The sequence below is a fragment of the Saimiri boliviensis genome, chromosome 21 (assembly GCF_048565385.1).
Source record: "Saimiri boliviensis isolate mSaiBol1 chromosome 21, mSaiBol1.pri, whole genome shotgun sequence".
NCBI classification, from domain to species: domain Eukaryota; kingdom Metazoa; phylum Chordata; class Mammalia; order Primates; family Cebidae; genus Saimiri; species Saimiri boliviensis.
In genome coordinates, this window is record NC_133469.1 from 19199558 (window position 1) to 19219527 (window position 19970).

The window sequence follows — 19970 nt, forward strand, 5'->3', positions numbered from 1 at the left end:
TAGATTCAGCGAGGTAGGAACACGTTTCTTCTAAAAGCTGCGTTTGGACATTCCAGAGTGGAAGGGAGAACAGGCTGTAAAGAGAAATACCTTCCTCTAAAACCAAAACGGAGCTATCTAGCAGAATGGTTGTCAATGTGTGTATTCAACTTCCAGAGTTAAACTGATGTGTGTTTGCAGCAGTTCAGAAACCGTTTCCTGGGAGAATGTAGAAACAGTCATTTCCAGCCCTAGAGACGCATATAAGAGTTTGCAGTAAGAATGCGTTTAAAATACAGAAGACCCGCTTCTTACGAACTCATCTGCTGTGTGTTGGTTCCTTTTAGGAAGTTGCATGTATGGTTGCATTCAGCGAGGTAGAAACACGTTTCTTCTAAAAGCTGCGTTTGGACATTCCAGAGTGGATGGGAGAACAGGCTGTAAAGAGAAATACCTTGCTCTAAAACCAAAACGGAGCTATCTAGCAGAATGGTTGTCAATGTGTGTATTCAACTTCCAGAGTTAAACTGATGCGTGTTTGCAGCAGTTCAGAAACCGTTTCCTGGGAGAATGTAGAAACAGTCATTTCCAGCCCTAGAGACGCATATAAGAGTTTGCAGTAAGAATGCGTTTAAAACACAGAAGACCCGCTTCTTACGAACTCATCTGCTGTGTGTTGGTTCCCTTTAGGAAGTTGCATCTATGGTTAGATTCAGCGAGGTAGGAACACGTTTCTTCTAAAAGCTGCGTTTGGACATTCCAGAGTGGATGGGAGAACAGGCTGTAAAGAGAAATACCTTGCTCTAAAACCAAAACGGAGCTATCTAGCAGAATGGTTGTCAATGTGTGTATTCAACTTCCAGAGTTAAACTGATGTGTGTTTGCAGCAGTTCAGAAACCCTTTCCTGGGAGAATGTAGAAACAGTCATTTCCAGCCCTAGAGACGCATATAAGAGTTTGCAGTAAGAATGCGTTTAAAACACAGAAGACCCGCTTCTTACGAACTCATCTGCTGTTTGTTGGTTCCTTTTAGGAAGTTGCATCTATGGTTACATTCAGCGAGGTAGAAACACGTTTCTTCTAAAAGCTGCGTTTGGACATTCCAGAGTGGATGGGAGAACAGGCTGTAAAGAGAAATACCTTGCTCTAAAACCAAAATGGAGCTATCTAGCAGAATGGTTGTCAATGTGTGTATTCAACTTCCAGAGTTAAACTGATGTGTGTTTGCAGCAGTTCAGAAACCCTTTCCTGGGAGAATGTAGAAACAGTCATTTCCAGCCCTAGAGACGCATGTAAGAGTTTGCAGTAAGAATGCGTTTAAAACAAAGAAGACCCGCTTCCTGCGAACTCATCTGCTGTGTGTTGGTTCCTTTTAGGAAGTTGCATCTATGGTTAGATTGAGCGAGGTAGGAACACGTTTCTTCTAAAAGCTGCGTTTGGACATTCCAGAGTGGATGGGAGAACAGGCTGTAAAGAGAAATACCTTGCTCTAAAACCAAAACGGAGCTATCTAGCAGAATGGTTGTCAATGTGTGTATTCAACTTCTAGAGTTAAACTGATGTGTGTTTGCAGCAGTTCAGAAACCCTTTCCTGGGAGAATGTAGAAACAGTCATTTCCAGCCCTAGAGACGCATATAAGAGTTTGCAGTAAGAATGCGTTTAAAACACAGAAGACCCGCTTCTTACGAACTCATCTGCTGTGTGTTGGTTCCTTTTAGGAAGTTGCATCTATGGTTAGATTCAGCGAGGTAGAAACACGTTTCTTCTAAAAGCTGCGTTTGGACATTCCATAGTGGATGGGAGAACAGGCTGTAAAGAGAAATACCTTGCTCTAAAACCAAAACGGAGCTATCTAGCAGAATGGTTGTCAATGTGTGTATTCAACTTCCAGAGTTTAACTGATGTGTGTTTGCAGCAGTTCAGAAACCCTTTCCTGGGAGAATGTAGAAACAGTCATTTCCAGCCCTAGAGACGCATATAAGGGTTTGCAGTAAGAATGCGTTTAAAACACAGAAGACCCGCTTCTTACGAACTCATCTGCTGTGTGTTGGTTCCTTTTAGGAAGTTGCATCTATGGTTCGATTCAGCGAGGTAGGAACACGTTTCTTCTAAAAGCTGCGTTTGGACATTCCAGAGTGGATGGGAGAACAGGCTGTAAAGAGAAATACCTTGCTCTAAAACCAAAACGGAGCTATCTAGCAGAATGGTTGTCAATGTGTGTATTCAACTTCCAGAGTTAAACTGATGTGTGTTTGCAGCAGTTCAGAAACCCTTTCCTGGGAGAATGTAGAAACAGTCATTTCCAGCCCTAGAGACGCATATAAGAGTTAGCAGTAAGAATGCGTTTAAAACACAGAAGACCCGCTTCTTACGAACTCATCTGCTGTGTGTTGATTCCTTTTAGGAAGTTACATCTATGGTTAGATTCAGCGAGGTAGGAACACGTTTCTTCTAAAAGCTGCGTTTGGACATTCCAGAGTGGATGGGAGAACAGGCTGTAAAGAGATATACCTTGCTCTAAAACCAAAACGGAGCTATCTAGCAGAATGGTTGTCAATGTGTGTATTCAACTTCCAGAGTTAAACTGATGTGTGTTTGCAGCAGTTCAGAAACCCTTTCCTGGGAGAATGTAGAAACAGTCATTTCCAGCCCTAGAGACGCATATAAGGGTTAGCAGTAAGAATGCGTTTAAAACAGAGAAGTCCCGCTTCTTACGAACTCATCTGCTGTGTGTTGATTCCTTTTAGGAAGTTACATCTATGGTTAGATTCAGCGAGGTAGGAACACGTTTCTTCTAAAAGCTGCGTTTGGACATTCCAGAGTGGATGGGAGAACAGGCTGTAAAGAGATATACCTTGCTCTAAAACCAAAACGGAGCTATCTAGCAGAATGGTTGTCAATGTGTGTATTCAACTTCCAGAGTTAAACTGATGTGTGTTTGCAGCAGTTCAGAAACCCTTTCCTGGGAGAATGTAGAAACAGTCATTTCCAGCCCTAGAGACGCATATAAGAGTTTGCAGTAAGAATGCATTTAAAACACAGAAGTCCCGCTTCTTACGAACTCATCTGCTGTGTGTTGGTTCCTTTTAGGAAGTTGCATCTATGGTTAGATTCAGCGAGGTAGAAACACGTTTCTTTTAAAAGCTGCGTTTGGACATTCCAGAGTGAATGGGAGAACAGGCTGTAAAGAGAAATACCTTGCTCTAAAACCAAAACGGAGCTATCTAGCAGAATGATTGTCAATATGTGTATTCAACTTCCAGAGTTAAACTGATGTGTGTTTGCAGCAGTTCAGAAACCCTTTCTTGGGAGAATGTAGAAACAGTCATTTCCAGCCCTAGAGACGCATATAAGAGTTTGCAGTAAGAATGCGTTTAAAACACAGAAGACCCGCTTCTTACGAACTCATCTGCTGTGTGTTGGTTCCTTTTAGGAAGTTGCATCTATGGTTAGATTCAGCGAGGTAGGAACACGTTTCTTCTAAAAGCTGCGTTTGGACATTGCAGAGTGGATGGGAGAACAGGCTGTAAAGAGAAATACCTTGCTCTAAAACCAAAACGGAGCTATCTAGCAGAATGGTTGTCAATGTGTGTATTCAACTTCCAGAGTTAAACTGATGTGTGTTTGCAGCAGTTCAGAAACCCTTTCCTGGGAGAATGCAGAAACAGTCATTTCCAGCCCTAGAGACGCATATAAGAGTTAGCAGTAAGAATGCGTTTAAAACACAGAAGACCCGCTTCTTACGAACTCATGGGCTGTGTGTTGATTCTTTTTAGGAAGTTGCATCTATGTTTAGATTCAGCGAGGTAGGAACACGTTTCTTCTAAAAGCTGCGTTTGGACATTCCAGAGTGGATGGGAGAACAGGCTGTAAAGAGAAATACCTTGCTCTAAAACCAAAACGGAGCTATCTAGCAGAATGGTTGTCAATGTGTGTATTCAACTTCCAGAGTTAAACTGATGCGTGTTTGCAGCAGTTCAGAAACCGTTTCCTGGGAGAATGTAGAAACAGTCATTTCCAGCCCTAGAGACGCATATAAGAGTTTGCAGTAAGAATGCGTTTAAAACACAGAAGACCCGCTTCTTACGAACTCATCTGCTGTGTGTTGGTTCCCTTTAGGAAGTTGCATGTATGGTTAGATTCAGCGAGGTAGGAACACGTTTCTTCTAAAAGCTGCGTTTGGACATTCCAGAGTGGATGGGAGAACAGGCTGTAAAGAGAAATACCTTGCTCTAAAACCAAAACGGAGCTATCTAGCAGAATGGTTGTCAATGTGTTTATTCAACTTTCAGAGTTAAACTGATGTGTGTTTGCAGCAGTTCAGAAACCCTTTCCTGGGAGAATGTAGAAACAGTCATTTCCAGCCCTAGAGACGCATATAAGAGTTTGCAGTAAGAATGCGTTTAAAACACAGAAGACCCGCTTCTTACGAACTCATCTGCTGTTTGTTGGTTCCTTTTAGGAAGTTGCATCTATGGTTACATTCAGCGAGGTAGAAACACGTTTCTTCTAAAAGCTGCGTTTGGACATTCCAGAGTGGATGGGAGAACAGGCTGTAAAGAGAAATACCTTGCTCTAAAACCAAAACGGAGCTATCTAGCAGAATGGTTGTCAATGTGTGTATTCAACTTCCAGAGTTAAACTGATGTGTGTTTGCAGCAGTTCAGAAACCCTTTCCTGGGAGAATGTAGAAACAGTCATTTCCAGCCCTAGAGACGCATGTAAGAGTTTGCAGTAAGAATGCGTTTAAAACAAAGAAGACCCGCTTCCTGCGAACTCATCTGCTGTGTGTTGGTTCCTTTTAGGAAGTTGCATCTATGGTTAGATTCAGCGAGGTAGGAACACGTTTCTTCTAAAAGCTGCGTTTGGACATTCCAGAGTGGATGGGAGAACAGGCTGTAAAGAGAAATACCTTGCTCTAAAACCAAAACGGAGCTATCTAGCAGAATGGTTGTCAATGTGTGTATTCAACTTCTAGAGTTAAACTGATGTGTGTTTGCAGCAGTTCAGAAACCCTTTCCTGGGAGAATGTAGAAACAGTCATTTCCAGCCCTAGAGACGCATATAAGAGTTTGCAGTAAGAATGCGTTTAAAACACAGAAGACCCGCTTCTTACGAACTCATCTGCTGTGTGTTGGTTCCTTTTAGGAAGTTGCATCTATGGTTAGATTCAGCGAGGTAGAAACACGTTTCTTCTAAAAGCTGCGTTGGGACATTCCATAGTGGATGGGAGAACAGGCTGTAAAGAGAAATACCTTGCTCTAAAACCAAAACGGAGCTATCTAGCAGAATGGTTGTCAATGTGTGTATTCAACTTCCAGAGTTTAACTGATGTGTGTTTGCAGCAGTTCAGAAACCCTTTCCTGGGAGAATGTAGAAACAGTCATTTCCAGCCCTAGAGACGCATATAAGAGTTAGCAGTAAGAATGCGTTTAAAACACAGAAGACCCGCTTCTTACGAACTCATCTGCTGTGTGTTGATTCCTTTTAGGAAGTTGCATCTATGTTTAGATTCAGCGAGGTAGGAAAACGTTTCTTCTAAAAGCTGCGTTTGGACATTCCAGAGTGGAAGGGAGAACAGGCTGTAAAGAGAAATACCTTCCTCTAAAACCAAAACGGAGCTATCTAGCAGAATGGTTGTCAATGTGTGTATTCAACTTCCAGAGTTTAAATGATGTGTGTTTGCAGCAGTTCAGAAACCCTTTCCTGGGAGAATGTAGAAACAGTCATTTCCAGCCCTAGAGACGCATATAAGAGTTAGCAGTAAGAATGCGTTTAAAACACAGAATACCCGCTTCTTACGAACTCATCTGCTGTGTGTTGGTTCCTTTTAGGAAGTTGCATCTATGGTTAGATTCAGCGAGGTAGGAACACGTTTCTTCTAAAAGCTGCGTTTGGACATTCCAGAGTGGATGGGAGAACAGGCTGTAAAGAGAAATACCTTGCTCTAAAACGAAAACGGAGCTATCTAGCAGAATGGTTGTCAATGTGTGTATTCAACTTCCAGAGTTAAACTGATGTGTGTTTGCAGCAGTTCAGAAAACCTTTCCTGGGAGAATGTAGAAACAGTCATTTCCAGCCCAAGAGACGCATATAAGAGTTAGCAGTAAGAATGCGTTTAAAACACAGAAGACCCGCTTCTTGCGAACTCATCTGCTGTGTGTTGGTTCCTTTTAGGAAGTTGCATCTATGGTTAGATTCAGCGACGTAGGAACACGTTTCCTCTAAAAGCTGCGTTTGGACATTCCAGAGTGGATGGGAGAACAGGCTGTAAAGAGAAATACCTTGCTGTAAAACCAAAACGGAGCTATCTAGCAGAATGGTTGTCAATGTGTGTATTCAACTTCCAGAGTTAAACTGATGTGTGTTTGCAGCAGTTCAGAAACCCTTTCCTGGGAGAATGTAGAAACAGTCATTTCCAGCCCTAGAGACGCATATAAGGGTTAGCAGTAAGAATGCGTTTAAAACAGAGAAGACCCGCTTCTTACGAACTCATCTGCTGTGTGTTGATTCCTTTTAGGAAGTTGCATCTATGGTTAGATTCAGCGAGGTAGGAACACGTTTCTTCTAAAAGCTGCGTTTGGACATTCCAGAGTGGATGGGAGAACAGGCTGTAAAGAGAAATACCTTGCTCTAAAACCAAAACGGAGCTATCTAGCAGAATGGTTGTCAATGTGTGTATTCAACTTCCAGAGTTAAACTGATGTGTGTTTGCAGCAGTTCAGAAACCCTTTCCTGGGAGAATGTAGAAACAGTCATTTCCAGCCCTAGAGACGCATATAAGAGTTTGCAGTAAGAATGCATTTAAAACACAGAAGTCCCGCTTCTTACGAACTCATCTGCTGTGTGTTGGTTCCTTTTAGGAAGTTGCATCTATGGTTAGATTCAGCGAGGTAGAAACACGTTTCTTCTAAAAGCTGCGTTTGGACATTCCAGAGTGGATGGGAGAACAGGCTGTAAAGAGAAATACCTTGCTCTAAAACCAAAACGGAGCTATCTAGCAGAATGATTGTCAATATGTGTATTCAACTTCCAGAGTTAAACTGATGTGTGTTTGCAGCAGTTCAGAAACCCTTTCTTGGGAGAATGTAGAAACAGTCATTTCCAGCCCTAGAGACGCATATAAGAGTTTGCAGTAAGAATGCGTTTAAAACACAGAAGACCCGCTTCTTACGAACTCATCTGCTGTGTGTTGGTTCCTTTTAGGAAGTTGCATCTATGGTTAGATTCAGCGAGGTAGGAACACGTTTCTTCTAAAAGCTGCGTTTGGACATTCCAGAGTGGATGGGAGAACAGGCTGTAAAGAGAAATACCTTGCTCTAAAACCAAAACGGAGCTATCTAGCAGAATGGTTGTCAATGTGTGTATTCAACTTCCAGAGTTAAACTGATGTGTGTTTGCAGCAGTTCAGAAACCCTTTCCTGGGAGAATGCAGAAACAGTCATTTCCAGCCCTAGAGACGCATATAAGAGTTAGCAGTAAGAATGCGTTTAAAACACAGAAAACCCGATTCTTACGAACTCATGGGCTGTGTGTTGATTCTTTTTAGGAAGTTGCATCTATGTTTAGATTCAGCGAGGTAGGAACACGTTTCTTCTAAAAGCTGCGTTTGGACATTCCAGAGTGGAAGGGAGAACAGGCTGTAAAGACAAATACCTTGCTCTAATACCAAAACGGAGCTATCTAGCAGAATGGTTGTCAATGTGTGTATTCAACTTCCAGAGTTAAACTGATGTGTGTTTGCAGCAGTTCAGAAACCCTTTCCTGGGAGAATGTAGAAACAGTCATTTCCAGCCCTAGAGACGCATATAAGAGTTAGCAGTAAGAATGCGTTTAAAACACAGAAGACCCGCTTCTTACGAACTCATCTGCTGTGTGTAGGTTCCTTTTAGGAAGTTGCATCTATGGTTAGATTCAGCGAGGTAGGAACACGTTTCTTCTAAAAGCTGCGTTTGGACATTCCAGAGTGGATGGGAGAACAGGCTGTAAAGAGAAATACCTTGCTCTAAAACCAAAACGGAGCTATCTAGCACAATGGTTGTCAATGTGTGTATTCAACTTCCAGAGTTAAACTGATGTGTGTTTGCAGCAGTTCAGAAACCCTTTCCTGTGAGAAAGTAGAAACAGTCATTTCCAGCCCTAGAGACGCATATAATGGTTAGCAGTAAGAATGCGTTTAAAACACAGAAGACCCGCTTCTTACAAACTCATCTGCTGTGTGTTGATTCCTTTTAGGAAGTTGCATCTATGTTTAGATTCAGCGAGGTAGGAACACGTTTCTTCTAAAAGCTGCGTTTGGACATTCCAGAGTGGATGGGAGAACATGCTGTAAAGAGTAATACCTTGCTCTAAAACCAAAACGGAGCTATCTAGCAGAATGGTTGTCAATGTGTGTATTCAACTTCCAGAGTTTAACTGATGTGTGTTTGCAGCAGTTCAGAAACCCTTTCCTGGGAGAATGTAGAAACAGTCATTTCCAGCCCTAGAGACGCATATAAGAGTTTGCAGTAAGAATGCGTTTAAAACACAGAAGACCCGCTTCTTACGAACTCATCTGCTGTGTGTTGGTTCCTTTTAGGAAGTTGCATCTATGGTTAGATTCAGCGAGGTAGGAACACGTTTCTTCTAAAAGCTGCGATTGTACATTCCAGAGTGGATGGGAGAACAGGCTGTAAAGAGAAATACCTTGCTCTAAAACCAAAACGGAGCTATCTAGCAGAATGGTTGTCAATGTGTGTATTCAACTTCCAGAGTTAAACTGATGTGTGTTTGCAGCAGTTCAGAAAACCTTTCCTGGGAGAATGTAGAAACAGTCATTTCCAGCCCCAGAGACGCATATAAGAGTTAGCAGTAAGAATGCGTTTAAAACACAGAAGACCCGCTTCTTGCGAACTCATCTGCTGTGTGTTGGTTCCTTTTAGGAAGTTGCATCTATGGTTAGATTCAGCGACGTAGGAACACGTTTCCTCTAAAAGCTGCGTTTGGACATTCCAGAGTGGATGGGAGAACAGGCTGTAAAGAGAAATACCTTGCTGTAAAACCAAAACGGAGCTATCTAGCAGAATGGTTGTCAATGTGTGTATTCAACTTCCAGAGTTAAACTGATGTGTGTTTGCAGCAGTTCAGAAACCCTTTCCTGGGAGAATGTAGAAACAGTCATTTCCAGCCCTAGAGACGCATATAAGGGTTAGCAGTAAGAATGCGTTTAAAACAGAGAAGACCCGCTTCTTACGAACTCATCTGCTGTGTGTTGATTCCTTTTAGGAAGTTGCATCTATGGTTAGATTCAGCGAGGTAGGAACACGTTTCTTCTAAAAGCTGCGTTTGGACATTCCAGAGTGGATGGGAGAACAGGCTGTAAAGAGAAATACCTTGCTCTAAAACCAAAACGGAGCTATCTAGCAGAATGGTTGTCAATGTGTGTATTCAACTTCCAGAGTTAAACTGATGTGTGTTTGCAGCAGTTCAGAAACCCTTTCCTGGGAGAATGTAGAAACAGTCATTTCCAGCCCTAGAGACGCATATAAGAGTTTGCAGTAAGAATGCATTTAAAACACAGATGTCCCGCTTCTTACGAACTCATCTGCTGTGTGTTGGTTCCTTTTAGGAAGTTGCATCTATGGTTAGATTCAGCGAGGTAGAAACACGTTTCTTCTAAAAGCTGCGTTTGGACATTCCAGAGTGGATGGGAGAACAGGCTGTAAAGAGAAATACCTTGCTCTAAAACCAAAACGGAGCTATCTAGCAGAATGATTGTCAATATGTGTATTCAACTTCCAGAGTTAAACTGATGTGTGTTTGCAGCAGTTCAGAAACCCTTTCTTGGGAGAATGTAGAAACAGTCATTTCCAGCCCTAGAGACGCATATAAGAGTTTGCAGTAAGAATGCGTTTAAAACACAGAAGACCCGCTTCTTACGAACTCATCTGCTGTGTGTTGGTTCCTTTTAGGAAGTTGCATCTATGGTTAGATTCAGCGAGGTAGGAACACGTTTCTTCTAAAAGCTGCGTTTGGACATTCCAGAGTGGATGGGAGAACAGGCTGTAAAGAGAAATACCTTGCTCTAAAACCAAAACGGAGCTATCTAGCAGAATGGTTGTCAATGTGTGTATTCAACTTCCAGAGTTAAACTGATGTGTGTTTGCAGCAGTTCAGAAACCCTTTCCTGGGAGAATGCAGAAACAGTCATTTCCAGCCCTAGAGACGCATATAAGAGTTAGCAGTAAGAATGCGTTTAAAACACAGAAGACCCGATTCTTACGAACTCATGGGCTGTGTGTTGATTCTTTTTAGGAAGTTGCATCTATGTTTAGATTCAGCGAGGTAGGAACACGTTTCTTCTAAAAGCTGCGTTTGGACATTCCAGAGTGGAAGGGAGAACAGGCTGTAAAGACAAATACCTTGCTCTAATACCAAAACGGAGCTATCTAGCAGAATGGTTGTCAATGTGTGTATTCAACTTCCAGAGTTAAACTGATGTGTGTTTGCAGCAGTTCAGAAACCCTTTCCTGGGAGAATGTAGAAACAGTCATTTCCAGCCCTAGAGACGCATATAAGAGTTAGCAGTAAGAATGCGTTTAAAACACAGAAGACCCGCTTCTTACGAACTCATCTGCTGTGTGTAGGTTCCTTTTAGGAAGTTGCATCTATGGTTAGATTCAGCGAGGTAGGAACACGTTTCTTCTAAAAGCTGCGTTTGGACATTCCAGAGTGGATGGGAGAACAGGCTGTAAAGAGAAATACCTTGCTCTAAAACCAAAACGGAGCTATCTAGCACAATGGTTGTCAATGTGTGTATTCAACTTCCAGAGTTAAACTGATGTGTGTTTGCAGCAGTTCAGAAACCCTTTCCTGTGAGAATGTAGAAACAGTCATTTCCAGCCCTAGAGACGCATATAATGGTTAGCAGTAAGAATGCGTTTAAAACACAGAAGACCCGCTTCTTACAAACTCATCTGCTGTGTGTTGATTCCTTTTAGGAAGTTGCATCTATGTTTAGATTCAGCGAGGTAGGAACACGTTTCTTCTAAAAGCTGCGTTTGGACATTCCAGAGTGGATGGGAGAACATGCTGTAAAGAGTAATACCTTGCTCTAAAACCAAAACGGAGCTATCTAGCAGAATGGTTGTCAATGTGTGTATTCAACTTCCAGAGTTTAACTGATGTGTGTTTGCAGCAGTTCAGAAACCCTTTCCTGGGAGAATGTAGAAACAGTCATTTCCAGCCCTAGAGACGCATATAAGAGTTTGCAGTAAGAATGCGTTTAAAACACAGAAGACCCGCTTCTTACGAACTCATCTGCTGTGTGTTGGTTCCTTTTAGGAAGTTGCATCTATGGTTAGATTCAGCGAGGTAGGAACACGTTTCTTCTAAAAGCTGCGATTGTACATTCCAGAGTGGATGGGAGAACAGGCTGTAAAGAGAAATACCTTGCTCTAAAACCAAAACGGAGCTATCTAGCAGAATGGTTGTCAATGTGTGTATTCAACTTCCAGAGTTAAACTGATGTGTGTTTGCAGCAGTTCAGAATCCCTTTCCTGTGAGAATGTAGAAACAGTCATTTCCAGCCCTAGAGACGCATATAAGAGTTTGCAGTAAGAATGCGTTTAAAACACAGAAGACCCGCTTCTTACGAACTCATCTGCTGTGTGTTGGTTCCTTTTAGGAAGTTGCATGTATGGTTAGATTCAGCGAGGTAGAAACACGTTTCTTCTAAAAGCTGCGTTTGGACATTCCAGAGTGGATGGGAGAACAGGCTGTAAAGAGAAATACCTTGCTCTAAAACCAAAACGGAGCTATCTAGCAGAATGGTTGTCAATGTGTGTATTCAACTTCCAGAGTTAAACTGATGTGTGTTTGCAGCAGTTCAGAAACCCTTTCCTGGGAGAATGTAGAAACAGTCATTTCCAGCCCTAGAGACGCATATAAGGGTTTGCAGTAAGAATGCGTTTAAAACACAGAAGACCCGCTTCTTACGAACTCATCTGCTGTGTGTTGGTTCCTTTTAGGAAGTTGCATCTATGTTTAGATTCAGCGAGGTAGGAAAACGTTTCTTCTAAAAGCTGCGTTTGGACATTCCAGAGTGGAAGGGAGAACAGGCTGTAAAGAGAAATACCTTCCTCTAAAACCAAAACGGAGCTATCTAGCAGAATGGTTGTCAATGTGTGTATTCAACTTCCAGAGTTTAAATGATGTGTGTTTGCAGCAGTTCAGAAACCCTTTCCTGGGAGAATGTAGAAACAGTCATTTCCAGCCCTAGAGACGCATATAAGAGTTAGCAGTAAGAATGCGTTTAAAACACAGAAGACCCGCTTCTTACGAACTCATCTGCTGTGTGTTGGTTCCTTTTAGGAAGTTGCATCTATGGTTAGATTCAGCGAGGTAGGAACACGTTTCTTCTAAAAGCTGCGTTTGGACATTCCAGAGTGGATGGGAGAACAGGCTGTAAAGAGAAATACCTTGCTCTAAAACGAAAACGGAGCTATCTAGCAGAATGGTTGTCAATGTGTGTATTCAACTTCCAGAGTTAAACTGATGTGTGTTTGCATCAGTTCAGAAAACCTTTCCTGGGAGAATGTAGAAACAGTCATTTCCAGCCCTAGAGACGCATATAAGAGTTAGCAGTAAGAACGCGTTTAAAACACAGAAGACCCGCTTCTTGCGAACTCATCTGCTGTGTGTTGGTTCCTTTTAGGAAGTTGCATCTATGGTTAGATTCAGCGAGGTAGGAACACGTTTCCTCTAAAAGCTGCGTTTGGACATTCCAGAGTGGATGGGAGAACAGGCTGTAAAGAGAAATACCTTGCTCTAAAACCAAAACGGAGCAATCTAGCAGAATGGTTGTCAATGTGTGTATTCAACTTCCAGAGTTAAACTGATGTGTGTTTGCAGCAGTTCAGAAACCCTTTCCTGGGAGAATGTAGAAACAGTCATTTCCAGCCCTAGAGACGCATATAAGGGTTAGCAGTAAGAATGCGTTTAAAACAGAGAAGACCCGCTTCTTACGAACTCATCTGCTGTGTGTTGATTCCTTTTAGGAAGTTGCATCTATGGTTAGATTCAGCGAGGTAGAAACACGTTTCTTCTAAAAGCTGCGTTTGGACATTCCAGAGTGGATGGGAGAACAGGCTGTAAAGAGAAATACCTTGCTCTAAAACCAAAACGGAGCTATCTAGCAGAATGATTGTCAATATGTGTATTCAACTTCCAGAGTTAAACTGATGTGTGTTTGCAGCAGTTCAGAAACCCTTTCTTGGGAGAATGTAGAAACAGTCATTTCCAGCCCTAGAGACGCATATAAGAGTTTGCAGTAAGAATGCGTTTAAAACACAGAAGACCCGCTTCTTACGAACTCATCTGCTGTGTGTTGGTTCCTTTTAGGAAGTTGCATCTATGGTTAGATTCAGCGAGGTAGGAACACGTTTCTTCTAAAAGCTGCGTTTGGACATTCCAGAGTGGATGGGAGAACAGGCTGTAAAGAGAAATACCTTGCTCTAAAACCAAAACGGAGCTATCTAGCAGAATGGTTGTCAATGTGTGTATTCAACTTCCAGAGTTAAACTGATGTGTGTTTGCAGCAGTTCAGAAACCCTTTCCTGGGAGAATGCAGAAACAGTCATTTCCAGCCCTAGAGACGCATATAAGAGTTAGCAGTAAGAATGCGTTTAAAACACAGAAGACCCGCTTCTTACGAACTCATGGGCTGTGTGTTGATTCTTTTTAGGAAGTTGCATCTATGTTTAGATTCAGCGAGGTAGGAACACGTTTCTTCTAAAAGCTGCGTTTGGACATTCCAGAGTGGAAGAAAGAACAGGCTGTAAAGACAAATACCTTGCTCTAATACCAAAACGGAGCTATCTAGCAGAATGGTTGTCAATGTGTGTATTCAACTTCCAGAGTTAAACTGATGTGTGTTTGCAGCAGTTCAGAAACCCTTTCCTGGGAGAATGTAGAAACAGTCATTTCCAGCCCTAGAGACGCATATAAGAGTTTGCAGTAAGAATGCGTTTAAAACAGAGAAGACCCGCTTCTTACGAACTCATCTGCTGTGTGTTGGTTCCTTCTGGGAAGTTACATCTATGGTTAGATTCAGCGAGGTAGAAACACGTTTCTTCTAAAAGCTGCGTTTGGACATTTCAGAGTGGATGGGAGAACAGGCTGTAAAGAGAAATACCTTGCTCTAAAACCAAAACGGAGCTATCTAGCAGAATGGTTGTCAATGTGTGTATTCAACTTCCAGAGTTAAACTGATGTGTGTTTGCAGCAGTTCAGAAACCCTTTCCTGGGAGAATGTAGAAACAGTCATTTCCAGCCCTAGAGACGCATATAAGAGTTTGCAGTAAGAATGCGTTTAAAACACAGAAGACCCGCTTCTTACGAACTCATCTGCTGTGTGTTGGTTCCTTTTAGGAAGTTGCATCTATGTTTAGATTCAGCGAGGTAGGAACACGTTTCTTCTAAAAGCTGCGTTTGGACATTCCAAAGTGGATGGGAAAAGAGGCTGTAAAGAGAAATACCTTGCTCTAAAACCAAAACGGAGCTATCTAGCAGAATGGTTGTCAATGTGTTTATTCAACTTCCAGGGTTAAACTGATGTGTGTTTGCAGCAGTTCAGAAACCCTTTCCTGGGAGAATGTAGAAACAGTCATTTCCAGCCCTAGAGACGCATATAAGAGTTTGCAGTAAGAATGCGTTTAAAACAGAGAAGACCCGCTTCTTACGAACTCATCTGCTGTGTGTTGGTTCCTTTTAGGAAGTTGCATCTATGGTTAGATTCAGCGAGGTAGAAACACGTTTCTTCTAAAAGCTGCGTTTGGACATTCCATAGTGGATGGGAGAACAGGCTGTAAAGAGAAATACCTTGCTCTAAAACCAAAACGGAACTATCTAGCAGAATGGTTGTCAATGTGTGTATTCAACTTCCAGAGTTTAACTGATGTGTGTTTGCAGCAGTTCAGAAACCCTTTCCTGGGAGAATGTAGAAACAGTCATTTCCAGCCCTAGAGACGCATATAAGGGTTTGCAGTAAGAATGCGTTTAAAACACAGAAGACCCGCTTCTTACGAACTCATCTGCTGTGTTTTGGTTCCTTTTAGGAAGTTGCATCTATGGTTAGATTCAGCGAGGTAGGAACACGTTTCTTCTAAAAGCTGCGTTTGGACATTCCAGAGTGGATGGGAGAACAGGCTGTAAAGAGAAATACCTTGCTCTGAAACGAAAACGGAGCTATCTAGCAGAATGGTTGTCAATGTGTGTATTCAACTTCCAGAGTTAAACTGATGTGTGTTTGCAGCAGTTCAGAAACCCTTTCCTGGGAGAATGTAGAAACAGTCATTTCCAGCCCTAGAGACGCATATAAGAGTTAGCAGTAAGAATGCGTTTAAAACACAGAAGACCCGCTTCTTACGAACTCATCTGCTGTGTGTTGGTTCCTTCTGGGAAGTTACATCTATGGTTAGATTCAGCGAGGTAGAAACACGTTTCTTCTAAAAGCTGCGTTTGGACATTTCAGAGTGGATGGGAGAACAGGCTGTAAAGAGAAATACCTTGCTCTAAAACCAAAACGGAGCTATCTAGCAGAATGGTTGTCAATGTGTGTATTCAACTTCCAGAGTTAAACTGATGTGTGTTTGCAGCAGTTCAGAAACCCTTTCCTGGGAGAATGTAGAAACAGTCATTTCCAGCCCTAGAGACGCATATAAGATTTTGCAGTAAGAATGCGTTTAAAACACAGAAGACCCGCTTCTTACGAATTCATCTGCTGTGTGTTGGTTCCTTTTAGGAAGTTGCATCTATGTTTAGATTCAGCGAGGTAGGAACACGTTTCTTCTAAAAGCTGCGTTTGGACATTCCAGAGTGGATGGGAGAAGAGGCTGTAAAGAGAAATACCTTGCTCTAAAACCAAAACGGAGCTATCTAGCAGAATGGTTGTCAATGTGTGTATTCAACTTCCAGAGTTAAACTGATGTGTGTTTGCAGCAGTTCAGAAACCCTTTCCTGGGAGAATGTAGAAACAGTCATTTCCAGCCCTAGAGACGCATATAAGAGTTTGCAGTAAGAATGCGTTTAAAACACAGAAGACCCGCTTCTTACGAACTCATCTGCTGTGTGTTGGTTCCTTTTAGGAAGTTGCATCTATGGTTAGATTCAGCGAGGTAGAAACACGTTTCTTCTAAAAGCTGCGTATGGACATTCCAGAGTGGATGGGAGAACAGGCTGTAAAGAGAAATACCTTGCTCTAAAACCAAAACGGAGCTTTCTAGCAGAATGGTTGTCAATGTGTGTATTCAACTTCCAGAGTTAAAGTGATGTGTGTTTGCAGCAGTTCAGAAACCCTTTCCTGGGAGAATGTAGAAACAGTCATTTCCAGCCCTAGAGACGCATATAAGAGTTAGCAGTAAGAATGCGTTTAAAACACAGAAGACCCGCTTCTTACGAACTCATCTGCTGTGTGTTGGTTCCTTTTAGGAAGTTGCATCTATGGTTAGATTCAGCGAGGTAGGAACACGTTTCTTCTAAAAGCTGCGTTTGGACATTCCAGAGTGGATGGGAGAACAGGCTGTAAAGAGAAATACCTTGCTCTAAAACCAAAACGGAGCTATCTAGCAGAATGGTTGTCAATGTGTGTATTCAACTTCCAGAGTTAAACTGATGTGTGTTTGCAGCAGTTCAGAAACCCTTTCCTGGGAGAATGTAGAAACAGTCATTTCCAGCCCTAGAGATGCATATAAGAGTTTGCAGTAAGAATGCGTTTAAAACACAGAAGACCCGCTTCTTACGAACTCATCTGCTGTGTGTTGGTTCCTTTTAGGAAGTTGCATCTATGGTTAGATTCAGCGAGGTAGAAACACGTTTCTTCTAAAAGCTGCGTTTGGACATTCCAGAGTGGATGGGAGAAGAGGCTGTAAAGAGAAATACCTTGCTCTAAAACCAAAACGGAGCTATCTAGCAGAATGGTTGTCAATGTGTGTATTCAACTTCCAGAGTTAAACTGATGTGTGTTTGCAGCAGTTCAGAAACCCTTTCCTGGGAGAATGTAGAAACAGTCATTTCCAGCCCTAGAGACGCATATAAGAGTTTGCAGTAAGAATGCGTTTAAAACAGAGAAGACCCGCTTCTTACGAACTCATCTGCTGTGTGTTGGTTCCTTTTAGGAAGTTGCATCTATGGTTAGATTCAGCGAGGTAGAAACACGTTTCTTCTAAAAGCTGCGTTTGGACATTCCATAGTGGATGGGAGAACAGGCTGTAAAGAGAAATACCTTGCTCTAAAACCAAAACGGAACTATCTAGCAGAATGGTTGTCAATGTGTGTATTCAACTTCCAGAGTTTAACTGATGTGTGTTTGCAGCAGTTCAGAAACCCTTTCCTGGGAGAATGTAGAAACAGTCATTTCCAGCCCTAGAGACGCATATAAGGGTTTGCAGTAAGAATGCGTTTAAAACACAGAAGACCCGCTTCTTACGAACTCATCTGCTGTGTTTTGGTTCCTTTTAGGAAGTTGCATCTATGGTTAGATTCAGCGAGGTAGGAACACGTTTCTTCTAAAAGCTGCGTTTGGACATTCCAGAGTGGATGGGAGAACAGGCTGTAAAGAGAAATACCTTGCTCTGAAACCAAAACGGAGCTATCTAGCAGAATGGTTGTCAATGTGTGTATTCAACTTCCAGAGTTAAACTGATGTGTGTTTGCAGCAGTTCAGAAACCCTTTCCTGGGAGAATGTAGAAACAGTCATTTCCAGCCCTAGAGACGCATATAAGAGTTAGCAGTAAGAATGCGTTTAAAACACAGAAGACCCGCTTCTTACGAACTCATCTGCTGTGTGTTGGTTCCTTCTGGGAAGATACATCTATGGTTAGATTCAGCGAGGTAGAAACACGTTTCTTCTAAAAGCTGCGTTTGGACATTTCAGAGTGGATGGGAGAACAGGCTGTAAAGAGAAATACCTTGCTCTAAAACCAAAACGGAGCTATCTAGCAGAATGGTTGTCAATGTGTGTATTCAACTTCCAGAGTTAAACTGATGTGTGTTTGCAGCAGTTCAGAAACCCTTTCCTGGGAGAATGTAGAAACAGTCATTTCCAGCCCTAGAGACGCATATAAGATTTTGCAGTAAGAATGCGTTTAAAACACAGAAGACCCGCTTCTTACGAACTCATCTGCTGTGTGTTGGTTCCTTTTAGGAAGTTGCATCTATGTTTAGATTCAGCGAGGTAGGAACACGTTTCTTCTAAAAGCTGCGTTTGGACATTCCAGAGTGGATGGGAGAAGAGGCTGTAAAGAGAAATACCTTGCTCTAAAACCAAAACGGAGCTATCTAGCAGAATGGTTGTCAATGTGTGTATTCAACTTCCAGAGTTAAACTGATGTGTGTTTGCAGCAGTTCAGAAACCCTTTCCTGGGAGAATGTAGAAACAGTCATTTCCAGCCCTAGAGACGCATATAAGAGTTTGCAGTAAGAATGCGTTTAAAACACAGAAGACCCGCTTCTTACGAACTCATCTGCTGTGTGTTGGTTCCTTTTAGGAAGTTGCATCTATGGTTAGATTCAGCGAGGTAGAAACACGTTTCTTCTAAAAGCTGCGTTTGGACATTCCAGAGTGGATGGGAGAACAGGCTGTAAAGAGAAATACCTTGCTCTAAAACCAAAACGGAGCTTTCTAGCAGAATGGTTGTCAATGTGTGTATTCAACTTCCAGAGTTAAACTGATGTGTGTTTCCAGCAGTTCAGAAACCCTTTCCTGGGAGAATGTAGAAACAGTCATTTCCAGCCCTAGAGACGCATATAAGAGTTAGCAGTAAGAATGCGTTTAAAACACAGAAGACCCGCTTCTTACGAACTCATCTGCTGTGTGTTGGTTCCTTTTAGGAAGTTGCATCTATGGTTAGATTCAGCGAGGTAGGAACACGTTTCTTCTAAAAGCTGCGTTTGGACATTCCAGAGTGGATGGGAGAACAGGCTGTAAAGAGAAATACCTTGCTCTAAAACCAAAACGGAGCTATCTAGCACAATGGTTGTCAATGTGTGTATTCAACTTCCAGAGTTAAACTGATGTGTGTTTGCAGCAGTTCAGAAACCCTTTCCTGTGAGAATGTAGAAACAGTCATTTCCAGCCCTAGAGACGCATATAATGGTTAGCAGTAAGAATGCGTTTAAAACACAGAAGACCCGCTTCTTACAAACTCATCTGCTGTGTGTTGATTCCTTTTAGGAAGTTGCATCTATGTTTAGATTCAGCGAGGTAGGAACACGTTTCTTCTAAAAGCTGCGTTTGGACATTCCAGAGTGGATGGGAGAACATGCTGTAAAGAGTAATACCTTGCTCTAAAACCAAAACGGAGCTATCTAGCAGAATGGTTGTCAATGTGTGTATTCAACTTCCAGAGTTTAACTGATGTGTGTTTGCAGCAGTTCAGAAACCCTTTCCTGGGAGAATGTAGAAACAGTCATTTCCAGCCCTAGAGACGCATATAAGAGTTTGCAGTAAGAATGCGTTTAAAACACAGAAGACCCGCTTCTTACGAACTCATCTGCTGTGTGTTGGTTCCTTTTAGGAAGTTGCATCTATGGTTAGATTCAGCGAGGTAGGAACACGTTTCTTCTAAAAGCTGCGATTGTACATTCCAGAGTGGATGGGAGAACAGGCTGTAAAGAGAAATACCTTGCTCTAAAACCAAAACGGAGCTATCTAGCAGAATGGTTGTCAATGTGTGTATTCAACTTCCAGAGTTAAACTGATGTGTGTTTGCAGCAGTTCAGAATCCCTTTCCTGTGAGAATGTAGAAACAGTCATTTCCAGCCCTAGAGACGCATATAAGAGTTTGCAGTAAGAATGCGTTTAAAACACAGAAGACCCGCTTCTTACGAACTCATCTGCTGTGTGTTGGTTCCTTTTAGGAAGTTGCATGTATGGTTAGATTCAGCGAGGTAGAAACACGTTTCTTCTAAAAGCTGCGTTTGGACATTCCAGAGTGGATGGGAGAACAGGCT